The sequence below is a fragment of the Sapajus apella genome, unplaced genomic scaffold, assembly GCF_009761245.1.
Source record: "Sapajus apella isolate SASKATOON/1434 unplaced genomic scaffold, GSC_monkey_1.0 scaffold29, whole genome shotgun sequence".
In the NCBI taxonomy this organism is placed as follows: Eukaryota; Metazoa; Chordata; class Mammalia; order Primates; family Cebidae; genus Sapajus; species Sapajus apella.
In genome coordinates, this window is record NW_022436969.1 from 15,900,226 (window position 1) to 15,911,902 (window position 11,677).

Consider the following 11,677-nt stretch of genomic DNA (forward strand, 5'->3'; position numbering starts at 1 on the left):
TGCAAACCATTGCTCCTATCATGACAATAAGAACTTCAATACAGAGTGAGTTTTGTAGTTACTATGATTTTAAGTCTTAGGCCATCCCCACCTAAATTGGCTTACTGAAATAATGACGGAAAATTATAGGAATGGTTGAACATACCATTTGACCACATTTCCACTGACATACAAATAAGCTAATATCTACATCTAAAACACACAAGATTTCTCTTTTCCTTCTTTGTCCCCCCATTTTTTCCTTCAGTCTTCCCTCCTTCATCTCCTCTTCATCACCACCAAAAAAAAAAAAAAAAAAGCATCAGCAGAGGATTCATTACTAAGTTCAGAGCAACAGTACCCAGATTATCAACCCACTCACAAAGGTTAAACTCTAGCAGCTAGGAAGGGGAGAAAATGACACTTGGCCTTCTGTTTCTGTAGCATTCATGCCCCTAGTGTTCTCTGGATAGGAATGCCCAAGTTGTTTCCTTGCTAAAACAGCATGAATGTCTATAGATCATTAATCTTTGAGAAATGGTTGACATTTCATGTCTTCCAGCAGTAGGTATCCAGCAAGAATTATTTAAATCCATCCAATTTTTTAAACTGCACCTGCAACATGGTAGGCATTGTTAAGTTCTAGTTAAAGACATTGATGAACAGGACATAGGGATCCCTGTTCTGAAGAAACTTACACCCTGACCATGACAAAAGGGTCTACTCTAAAATATTTGTAATGTTGATTGGCATAATGTAATACTTACCTTCACTTGTTCATGTCAATAAAGGAAAATAAAAGATCTCAGGACCCCCAAACGCCTCATGCAAAAGGGAAGGTGAAGGCTGGAAGCTGAGTCAGGCAACATTTTCTTCCAAATGGACAGGTGTTAGGAGCATTACGCGTTAGCCAGATGCCCAGGGAACATTACAAGACATCAGGCATCTAGAAAGGGCTGTCCCATGACTCATTCATAGCAGCTGTAACTACAGGTCTGCAAAGGTAAGTCTAGCCCCTAACGCTAAAGTCTGTTGGGTTCCAGACTGATGATGTTGATTACAAGATTTTCTTCTCAGGTGCAGAACGAAGACAAGGCGCAATCAGTGATTCCTCTAACTACCAGGGAAGTCTGTATAATTGATTCTTCCTTTACTCCCTTTTTATCTTCCAACACGTACCTTATCTTATGTAAAATGTAGATGTACTGGTCAGGAGCTAAAGTCTCACGGGACTGTAACAATTTGCCCTGCAACCTACCTACACTTCTTCCTTCATGCCCTCCTCCTCTTTAAGGGAATGTATAAATACTAAACCTCCCAAAAACTTATTCAGAAAAATGGCCGTAGGTGCATCTATGAAATGCCTTTTGCCCAGACAAACCCTAAAGCTGGCTTAACAAACCTTGATTGAGTGAGACATTTTTCCTCAGTTAATGATACTTCTGTATCTTTAGTCTACATCCACGTATAGTCTGTAACTTAGGCTTGAAGATTTTCAAAATCTGGAACTTTTAGTTTTCCTTCCCTAAAATCAGAGTCTTGGTCTTTTAGAAGTAAGGAAGATTAATGGTTGGGAGGTAGAAAGATGATTACGCATTTGTTGGTGACCCCATCCCTGTTTCCAATAAGTATGCCTGAGACCTAAGGGTCAAAGGCAACCACTCCTACCAGCTTCCCTATTCACATGTTTCAGGTGCACATGTTAAATACTGTGTTCTCATGTTCAGATGTCTGTTCTTCAGCAAGCTCCTTTCTTCACCGCATGCAGAACTTGCCTAGGAAACCAGCATTTCTAGACTCCTTTTTCTTTCTAATGAGCTTCGGAATTGTAAAATCTTCTCAAGAAGGTTTTCAGGCCAGCTTATACCTGGAAGAGCCTATGGATCTGCTTGAAGCCTCCGTAAGCTCCTGGACTCGTAAATTTCCAAAAAAAAAAAAAAAAAAAAAAAAAATCAGCTTTTGAGTTGATTTCCCTTTGGGTCTGATGAAGATTCTCACTTTCACCAGACTCTATCTGGGCTCCTCTGAGCCCTCTTCTCAGTTAGGCCTCCACCCTGGTCTATAAAGGCTTAAACAAACTAACATAGTTTCCAACAGCTCAAGTCCATATCCTCAAGGTGCTCTTCACTCACTTTAAAGTGCCTGCCTGAGAAAACTCAAGGCTGTCAAATGAATCTGCTGTTTGTTCCCACCATCACCTGAAGTTAAGGTCCCTGTCTCCCAGTCTGTGTGGGAAGGTGGGCGCCTAGCTTGCATAAGCCGCAATCAAAAGACCCACATGGTTTCACACGGACCAACTCCTCTCTCCCACTTTTTGGAATTTTTCACTTTCCTAACTGAATCCCTTTTTTCTCCTCTGCCTAGTTCCTTCTTTTTTCCTTAAAATGCCCAGTCACTTCTGTACACCTCTGTAAAGTTGAATTTAGTTCACACTGGACTCTTTTCCCTATTGAAATAGTTGTCACTGATTAAAATCTGTCCTTACCACTTTAACTAGTGTCCAGTTTTGTTTATCTTTGCCAGGATCAAGAAGGAATATAATTCAAGATGATACCATCAAGGGGGAGTGAATTAGTTCAGGATAGAACAGACTGCTGTGACAGAAATCACCCTCCAAATCTTAGTGATGTAACTACTTAAAGGTGTATTTCTCACACATGTAAAGTCTGAAGCTGTCCTCCAGACTATCACACTCCTGTGACTTTGTTCTTTCAACAGAACTTTGTTTTCTCTATTCGGGAAGAGATTGGAGGACTGTGCAGGGATTTACACTGCCTTCCCCCGGAAGTGACAGCCACAACATCCAATCATATTTCCATGGCCAAAGCACGTCCTATGGCTCCACCTAACCACAAATTGGCTGAGAGGTGGAATCTACAATATGTCCAAGAATGAAAATGGAGACTTCATTCAAGGATCTATAAAATGAGTGAGGATGGGCAAGATAGTGAGGATGACTCAAATCTAAAGAATCATTTCCTCCCTATTTCCACCTTTATGACCTGTGACCTAGACAGGTCCTAGGTCTTTGATGTAAAGACACTCTCTGCCTTTGCAAAAATGTTACTACCTCATCCCAGACCCTTTTCACCACCACCCGCAAACAACTGATCTGTGCTGCAATTGAGATTAGGATAACCCATTAATATGGTTAGGATTTGTGTCCCTGCCCAAATCTCATGTCAAATTGTAACCCCCAGTATTGGAGGAGGGGCCTGGTGGGAGGTGACTGGATCATGGGGGCGGACTTCCCCCTTGCTGTTCCTGTGATAGTGAGTGAGTTCTCATAAGATATGGCAGACTAAAAGTGTGCAGCACCTCCTCCTTTGCTGTCTTCCTCCTGCTCCAGCCACGTAAGATGTGCCTCCTTCTTCACCTTCTGCCATGATTGTAAGTTTCCTGAAGCCTCCCCAGGCATGCTTCCTGTAGAGGCTGTGGAACTATGAGCCAATTAAACATATTTTCTTTATAAATTACCCAGTCCTAGGTAGTTCTTTACAGAAATGTGGGAATGGACTAACACACTCATATCACAGAAAACACCCAGGTTGGCAGAAGGCAGTCATAAAGGCAGGTGTGATATTGTGCCAGAATTGCTAGCCTTTGCTTTAGTTATTTAGTAATAACTAAAATAAGCAGCCCAGGATAACTAAGATCTGTGTGTAAACAAATGCTTAACTTGACTTCTGTAAACCACTGAAGTAACAAACAGAATGACAAAAGTCCCCTGGCCCTTGGAATGTCCGGAGACCCCCACCCTCATCTCCACCCAGGAGGTGAATTACAGAATCCCCTGGATCTTGGAATGTCCGGAGACCCCCACCCTCGTCTCCGCCCAGGAGGTGAATCACAGAATCCCCTAGCCCTTGGAATGTCCAAAACCTTTTCATCCCCATCCCCGCTTCTCACCCCTACTCCCAAGTTGTTTTTTCGGGTATAAAAAGTCTTGGCACCCTCCTTTTGACGCCACAGGTTGGAGAGACATGAGTCCTCTGTGGTCGCTGGCATAATAAATGACCCTGCAATCTGGCATACTTTTGTCTTGGTGCTAACTTTCTACACTCGGTCCAATACAACACAGGGTTATAAGAATCAGGGAGAATTAAAAATGAGAATGTAGGTATTAATATAGATTTATTATCATGAAAAGATGTTTGCTACACATTTACAAGGGAGAAAAGTGTGTACTGGTACATATGGCATAGTATAGTATAATCCTGTGTGTGTATGTGTTTATGTATATGTATACATATATACACATTCTATGTAAATAGGAAGAAGTCTGAAAGAGTATTCCAACATGTGAACTGTACGGGCGAAGGAGCTTTTCCTTCACCCTCAGAAGGGTAACTGAAAAATCAACTCACGAAAAGGCAGATTAATACAAGAAAAGACTTTACAAATTTATTACTACCCTGCACACAAGGGGAGTCACAGAGTGGCTACCCAATATCCCGGTGGGGATCAGAAGCTTACACACCATTTTGAGGTTACAGAAAGAATGGGGGTTTGGATCCTGGCAAAACAGATTATGGTAGGAGAAGAAGAGGAATTCTGTTGAAGGGCAATAAATGATTACTAGGGAAAATGATTGGATGGGGGAACAGAGATTAGCTTGTAAATAGCTCCATTTGCAAGTTAAATGATCCTTGGAGACAAACATAATCTTGTGAAAGGATCTGTTCATGTGTGATTACATTGTTTATCCTCTTTTCTGCAATAAGTAATGAGATAACAGGGAAGGAAATGGAACAATTGTTCTCCTCAGTAGGTCCTTTTTATCTTTATGCAGATGGGGGAAATTCTCTTCCAGGACCTGTTGATCTCTATGGGTCTTTAATTCAAAATACCCATTATACCAGGGAGCCATATTTTGGGGTGAAATTTCCTATGCTCCTTCAGAAATGAAATTTCCTGTATTCCTTCCAACTTATTAGACATGGTGATTTCTCATAGTAGAATTGATACTGGTGGGTTGAGGGGGAGTCCCGAAATGCCTGTGAGACCTCGTCCCCAGGTCCCCAAACGCTAGTGGGACCACAACATCATTGTGAGGGAATTCAAGGATGAGTCAGAAAATAGTGAAAGTACAGAGATTTATTGCAAAGGGAAAAGCACACATTCAGGGAAGGGGAATACAGGCATACTGGAGAGGGTCATGCAGTGGGGCTTGGGGTTTCTTCCTCTATGGGTTTCTTTAAACAAGGGGTGGAATATTCATAAAAATTTCTGGGAAAAAGGTGGAGATTTCTTAGAACTGTGGTGTCACCTATTTCTATACCAAATATGAGTGGTCATGGAACTGCCACAGCTCTGGTGGGTGTGTGATTTAGTGTGTTAATGAGCATATAATGAGGCCCTAGGCGAAACCTAGATGAAATCCAATGCCCTGTTAGGCCCAGTCAGTCTTAGCCAGCTTAGTTCATACCCTGTTTTTTGGGATCTTACCAGCCTATAGCCTCTAGTCATGTAAAACTACTCCCTGGAATTTGTATTCTCCCGGGACCACCCTGTATTATTCCTGTCTTGTCTCAGAATCATATGTGATTTTCTTTTACACTTCTTGTTTGTATTTTCTAATTATTATAAGTATGGATTATGGCACAAAAAATTAATCATGGGTATCATAGGAGACCCCCTTCCCTCAGTGTAGTCAGAAAGGGAGAGGAACCTCCACACTGCAATGCACAGGTGTGGGAAGGATGGATTGGGTGGTGCCTTGGCAGCAATGACATTCAAGATCAGCATCATACTGAGCCATATTGGATGCAAAAGGCAAATCAATAATACTGATCTTGAACACAGTGAGACCCTGTCCCTAAATAAAATTTTGCTATTTTATTTATGTTAAAGAAAAGATATTTTAATGATCACTTGTTAAAGAATGTAAGGCAGACCTTATCCAAGGGGGTCATGGCGACAGGTATAGGGACCACTGCAATGAGGTGTTACAGTGGGGGACAGAGACTGGGCTCAGCTCAACTCCAACAAAGGTAAGTCGGGATTTATAACAGAGGAGCAGGGCCAGGGGATTAAAAAGTTGCTAAGAGGAAACATCAAGAATCACACTGTTTCTGGCTAAACTGGCTTGGCAGGATTACTTCTGAAGGGAAGCTAGTAGAATAAGACATCTAAGGTGGTCATTATCAAGGGTGGGGCCTTTTCACAAAACTGGCTTAGCAAGACTCTTGCTTAAACTGGATGCTATAAGGATAGGAATGGAAGCCCAAGGTTGAACACAGCCAAAAAGGACGCTGAGGAGCCCGACTGAAGTTTTGGTCAAAGGAGAGAGTCTTGAAAATTCATCATGAATTTTTGCATTAATTTGGATTTTTTTTTGTTTGTTTTTTGAAACAGGGTCTTACTCTTGTCACAAGGCTGGAGTGCAGTGGCTCAATCTCAGCTCACTGCAATCTTCACCTCAGCCTTTTGAGTAGCTGGGATTATACGCGCCTGCCACCTTGCCCAGCTAATTTTTGTATTTTTAGTAGAGATGGGGTTTCACCATGTTGGGCAGGATGATCTCAATCTCCTGATCTTGTGATCCACCCACCTCAGCCTCCCAAAGTGCTGGGATTACAGGTGTGAGCCACCACACCTGGTCATTAATTTGAATTTTAAACTATTCCATTAAAATATTACATATTTTGACCACTGAGGCTTTTTGGCACATCCTTTAGATTTGGTTGCCAAGACAAGAACCTCTCTAGCCTCACCACAGTCGTGCCTTGGACCTCTTCTGGGAGGGGAAAGGAGGTGTCTGAAACTGGTCAAGAAATCAGAGGGCTCTGAGAAATGACCCCACCAAGGAACATACAAGCCAGGCATAACAATGATTATAATGTGATGCTTGGAGACCAGGAGACAATGTTGGAAAACTCTGATTTAAACAGTTGTTTGAAAGGTAAGTTTTGAAGCCTGAAATACATAGCTACACTCAAATTTAGAATGGGAATAAAATGACATCTTCACTTTAAGATGTAAAATGTATTCTTGGATGAATTAGGTGGTGTCAACAGTGTTTGAAAGATACAAGTAGATGATGCTAGCAAAGTTGATAATAAGTTGTTAAATAAAAAGAAAGCATCATATACAATACAGGATGAGCTTAATTTTTTTTTTAAAAAAAAAGGTATTTATTTTAGGATTGGAATGATACACCTAAAAATGTGACTGGTGATTATCTCTGAGCGGTAACATTCTAGGAGATTTTAATTTCTTCTGATATCTGAAATACCTATTGTTCTCTCTACTCAGAACACAATCCTTTTTCTACTTTTCTGTGCAACACAGCACCTTTTCTTTATGGGTAACCCACTCTGAGCTTTGTGTGGTTGGACTCTTTTCATCACTGAGTGATGAGAAGGACATGTGACCTAGGCCGAGCCAGAAGCCTTTGGTAAACCTCTGGCCGCAGTTCAGGACTGGAGCTTGGTCCATTAGCGTATTCCCAGGAAACAGCAAGAAAAGATCTTCCCTTCTGTCTGGGATTAAGGATATATCACTGAATGTGCCACCCAAAAATACGCCACTTCGATGTACTGACTATTTTGAACTGAAGCCAATTGAAAAGAGTAAAAACTCTCTGCTCTCCCCCATTTGCCTAAAAGCAGGATATATGTTTGTAAAAATGTCCCCTGCCCCCAACAGAAAGGATCAGCCTGGAGATGGCACCAGAGGCCTTTGTATAACAAACCTTACTAACTAACCCTTATCTTCCATTCATTTCTCCATATATTTCCACAACCTGCTGTCCTAGAAACTCAAAGTCTTTTTCCTTTGTTTTTTCACTTCTCTCAAAATGTACTGTTCTTTTGTTAAGATCCTATACAGGCCAAAGCCACCACTTTGAATTACTTATCACTGAGCACTTATATCCGTATGCATTATGAATATGTTAATAGAATTCTGTTTGTGTTTCTTGTGCTAATATCTTAGTCAGTCTAATTTATAGGGCCCCAGCCAGAGAACCTAGAAAGATAGAGTTTTAAAGGTTTTTTCACTCCCCTGCAGGGATCATAAACCACTCTTAACTTGGGGCTTCCAATGTGACTCATTACTGTTGTTTTGCCACCTCACTGAGACAGGCCTTTGACACAAAGCCAAGACACAAGAAAGCAGAAATCAAATGGTGGTGGAGGGGGAGATTTTCTCAATAAATATTCTTTCTAGGGATAAGGTTATCATTAGATCTAGCATTGCCATGTTGGGTCAAAGAAAATGATATTCTTAAAAATGACAATTTGGCATGCTGAGTGCTTTGAATTAAAGTAAGTTGAAAAGTTTCAGAAATCAACTTCAGGACCAAGTTATTTCTCTGATCTTCCGCTATCCCCTTATCTCTCGAATCCTCTTTCACCCTCCCCGAAGCACATGATGAACTGTCTTTGGAATTCCCTTCTCTAAGAAAACTTTCCAACAGAAATGTAATTTTCTTAAGACCCTTCCCCAAGAATCTCATCAATTAAGCACAAAAGATGAACCTCCAGAGAAGAGAAGAGACTGGGAGTCATCACCATACCCAGACACTGTTTGCATTTATTCTTTTGAGGACCACTCTGAGTGATTACCTAAGAGGCTTTATCTGCATAATAAGACAAACTTTGTTGACAGTGAAGTTCCTCTCCTCAGTTTCCTACCACATTCCTCAGAACTTACAGGAATTTTGTCCCAGGCCATTGTTTTTTGGGCTCAGTCTTTTCACCTGAATCATTTACTCCCACAACCACATCTTTTCTTCTCCTGTGAAGGGTATATGAACATCTGAACCTCATTGAGTTATCAGATAATCACTCTTCTGCAATGCCCCTGAATTTTATATGTCCTTTTCTCCTATTTGATTTTGTCAGTTCATTTTCATTAAACCTTCAGAGGACAAAGAAAAAGGGTTTCTTTTTCTAACCCTACAAACATTAGATCCAGATTTGCCTAGAACTTCACTAATCTCTTGACTTTTTACTTAGGTAAGCAAAAAAAAAAATCCTGTGTTTATATTAGTTGGGATGGGTTTTCATCACCTGATAGCAAAATATTCCTGAATAATACATCTTTTTGTACTTTTTTATTTCCCAAAATTATAAATATATATTGTTTTAGTAATTAAATTAGAATAGCTATTCTTAAGATAATTACATAGGTAGATCTAAGTTCTGGTTAGAGTAGTACTATTAAGGTATTGTAGGCTGGGCACGGTGGCTCACGCCTGTAATCCCAGCACTCTGGGAGGCCGAGAAGGTTGATCAACTGAGGTCAGAAGTTCAAGGCCAGCCTGGCCAACATGGTGAAACCCTGTCTCCACTAAAAATACAAAATTTAGCCTGGCATGGTGGCTTGAGCCTGTAATTTCAGCTACTTGGAAGGCTGAGAGAGAAGAATTGCTTGAAACTGGGAGGCAGAGGTTGCAGTGAGCTCAGATCACATCATTGCATTCCAGCCTGGGTGACGGGAGTGAAACTCCATCTCAATCAATCATCAATCAATCAAGTATTCTAACTAGCCTGCTGCATCTTTTCTTATTTTCAGTTATGTAGCATCCTGTTAGGATATCTTTTAGAAATGCTTCAAAAGCATCAAAAGAATAAGCCAAAATTTTTATTAGGTATCATAGATGCCAACTTCAGAGCTCATCCAGAAAGATTATTATAAAGCCAAGAATAATGCCTGACTCTCAACTTCTTCTCAAATTAAATAAGAAATAAAGCAGATTAAATCAATTTAAAGAGCTGATCTCCATATTATTCCAAGTCTGCTCTTTAATCCATAGGAAACAACATTAGAAAAAAACTTGCAAAAAGTCTACATGGATGTTTGCAAAATACGATACGACTTTAAAATCAGCAGTTCCAGGTGGCACATATCCCAAGATAGCAAGAAGACTAGCAACTGGGGCCTTGTAATTTATTTCAAACAGTCACATTAAAAGTTACAAGTTGCACAAAGTAAAGAGGTTTAATTTTCTTCGAAGGAAGGAGTCTATCTCATAAATCCATATTAAAAGAGAAAAATCTTCAAGCATCTCTAAAATGGTGATGTTTTAAAACATAATTAAATTAACAATTTATTGAGGGAGAACAAATTTGTGGCTCTTCTATATTAACAGCCTGTTGATCTGTTTCAAAAGCAATTTGCTGATATGTACTAATATCTTTAAAAATATGCATTTCCTTTTGAACTGGTAATTTCGTTTATGGGACTTTATCCTTGGGAAATAAGCTGAATTTGAAATAAAACTTTAAGTACAAAGGCACTCATTTTCCTAAACAAGTGGAATTAATCTAGTTGTCTTAACAAGAGAAGCAAGCAGGCTGTTTGGGGAATTGTTGTTTCTATCAAAGTCGAAATTAACCTAATAATGCATGGGTCAACTCCCAATGATCTGCCGTTTTGAAAAGAACACTCAACATCATAATTCTAATCGTCTAATAATTCAAGAAATTAATCACTTGTGGCAATCAAATGAATTTGATGTAGCATATGCCTTCCAATTGTGTTCCTAAAATAAGCTTTCTTCCTAATATATGTAAACATATCCCGGGAGTATGGCACTGAACAAGATGGTAAAAAAAAAATTCAGCCAGGATTCAACACTTTCCCAGACATCATTAACACGTGGATAACTTGTAAGCATGGCTTTTGAAAGTTCATGTTCCATTATTTCACGGAAAACTAAAAGAAAGTTTTATTTATTTATGCTGCGGGCTACAACTGAATCGGGACTCCTCGAAGTTAAGATCCTATAGTGCTTTTAACCCAGGTTGTTTGTTCGGTTGGCTAATTAGTTGTTTAGTTTCCATTTGTTTATTTGGGGTTTTGATTTTGCATTTTACTTCAGACTAACCAGTAAGAGGGAGAGAAAAAGTAATATTTTGAAGGTTTGAGAGTGGACAAAATAGGACAGAACTTCTTTTCCTGTCTGATGAAACCTGCCAAATGATACTGCTAAAGGGTAATCATACAGGAGAAAAAAATTAAAAAGCAGAAAGAATGTAAGTAATTATCACTGTAAAGGTTAGGCAGAAATCAAGCCTAAATATCTACTCTGAAGAACTTCCATTTCTAAAGTTTATCCGATATTTCTTTTCAACAGCTAAAGTGCCACCTAGTGCCAAGCAAGAGAAGCAAGTCAGGTCTCAGGTTTAGAGCCACATGAATCGTTTCTTCATTGACTTTTTATCCTTCTGTCAACGGGTAGTTAAAATGGAACTTCTTGGGCATCTCTCATCTAAGAAAAATTAACAGAAAGTTGTAAGTGGTGCTGTTCAAGTCATCAGCACTGACAACATTAAGACTCATGGAAAAACTTAACTCTTTCTTAACAATAAGACAATGAACATTGGGTATTTACTTGTACATTTTAACTTAACAGTAAATAAAAATTATTAATATAAAGGTTAATGTGTCCTTCAATACAAAATTAATTAAATAAATTATGACATATCCTTTCAACAAAGCTCTGTGTAAGTCAAAAACTAATATGTTTAATGATATGGAAAAAACATTTATGACATACTGCTAAGTGAAAAAAATAAGTTACAAACAGCATATACAGAATGTCTCATTTTGTGAAAAAATTTAGAAATGGGTATACTTGTAGATAAATCCCCAGAAATTAACAGGAACAGTGTTTCCCAGTAGCAATAGGATTAAGGGTAATTTTTTTTCTTTTTCTTTTTGTGTAAATATGTGTCACTTTTGCAAT